A 1,589-nucleotide genomic window follows, 5' to 3' on the forward strand; every position below is an offset into this window, starting at 1 on the left:
GGTCCATTTCCCTGGGGGAGCCTGGTCCATTTCCCAGGGGGAGCCTGGTCAATTGCCCGAGGGGGAGCCCGGTCCATTGCTCAGTGGGGAGCCTGGTCCATTTCCCAGGGGGAGCCTGGTCCATTGCCCAGTGGGGAGTGTGCTCCATTTCCCAGGGGGAGCCTGGTCAATTGCCCGAGGGGGAGCCTGGTCCATCGCCCAGTGGGGAGCCTGGTCCATTTCCCAGGGGGAGCCTGGTCCATCGCCCAGTGGGGAGCCTGGTCCATCGCCCAGTGGGGAGCCTGGTCCATTGCCCGGGGGGAGCCTGGTCCATTGCCCAGGGAGAGCCTGGTCCATTGCCCAGTGGGGAGTGTGCTCCATTTCCCAGGGGGAGCCTGGTCAATTGCCCAAGGGGGAGCCTGGTCCATTGCCCAGTGGGGAGCCCAGTCCATTGCCCAGTGGGGAGCCTAGTCCATTGCCTGGGGGTGGGGGAGCCTGGTCCATTGCCCAGTGGGGAGTGTGCTCCATTTCCCAGGGGGGAGCCTAGTCCATTGCCCAGTGGGGAGCCTAGTCCATCGCCCAGGGGGGGAGCCTAGTCCATCGCCCAGTGGGGAGCCTGGTCCATTGACCGGGGTGAGCCTGGTCCAGGAGCCAGCCCCGTTGCCCAGTCGGGCTGGGCGTAATGTACACAGCTGCAGGCCCATCTGTGCTGCAGCCTGGGCAGCCTTTGGACATGTCCGGGTGCCTGGCCCAACCAACGCACAGTCAGAGGGACAAGCAAAAGCCTGTTCACCTCAGTCCTCTTCTGTCCCGCCACCGCCAGACCTGTGAGGTCCCCAGAAGGCCGGCAAGGGCAGGAGGACAGGGCACAGGTGGGTCAGGGGAGAGACTGGGCTGTGGAGGGGGGTCAGGATGCGGGGCTGGGTTGTCGGGGGGGCTGGGCTGTAGGGTGGGTTGTCCCGACCCGATTGTGGGGGCACGAGGCCAGGATGCAGGGGCAGGAGACAGGATGGACACTAGGGGTGGCAGTTATCCGGGCAGCCCCAGCTGAGGGGGGAATAGGGAGCAGGGCTGCCAGGGCTGTCCCAGGCACATAGCCTGGGGGCTGGAGTGTCCCGGCAGGGCAGGGGGGCGGGGCTGTCCCAGCTGGGATAGGGACAGGCTGTCTTAGCTGGGGGCCGGGAGGGTGAAGTGGGGGCTGTGCTGGGGTCGGGGCGGGGGCGGGGCTGTCCCAGCTGTGCTGGGGTGGGGCAGGGGGCGGGCTGTCTTGGGGACGGGGCTGTCCGAGCTGGGAAGCTGGGGCTGAACTGCGGGCGGGGCTGTCTCAGCTGAGGCGGGGCAGGGGACGGGGCAGCTGGGAAGGGGCAGGGGAAAGCGGTGGGGGTCTGTCCTGGGGGCGGGGCAGGGGAAAGCGTTGGGGGGGTTGTCCTGGGGGGGTCAGGGGGCGGGGCTGTCCCAGCTGGGGCGGGGCAGGGGGACGCGGGGGCGGGGCTGTCCCAGCTGGGGCGGGGCAGGGGGACGCGGGGGCGGGGCTGTCCTGGGGGCGGGGCTGTCCCAGCGGAGGCGGGGCCGGGGCTGTCCCCGCTGCCGGGCTTTGCAGTCCAGCGGCT

Source organism: Carettochelys insculpta, chromosome 5, assembly GCF_033958435.1.
Source record: "Carettochelys insculpta isolate YL-2023 chromosome 5, ASM3395843v1, whole genome shotgun sequence".
In the NCBI taxonomy this organism is placed as follows: domain Eukaryota; kingdom Metazoa; phylum Chordata; order Testudines; family Carettochelyidae; genus Carettochelys; species Carettochelys insculpta.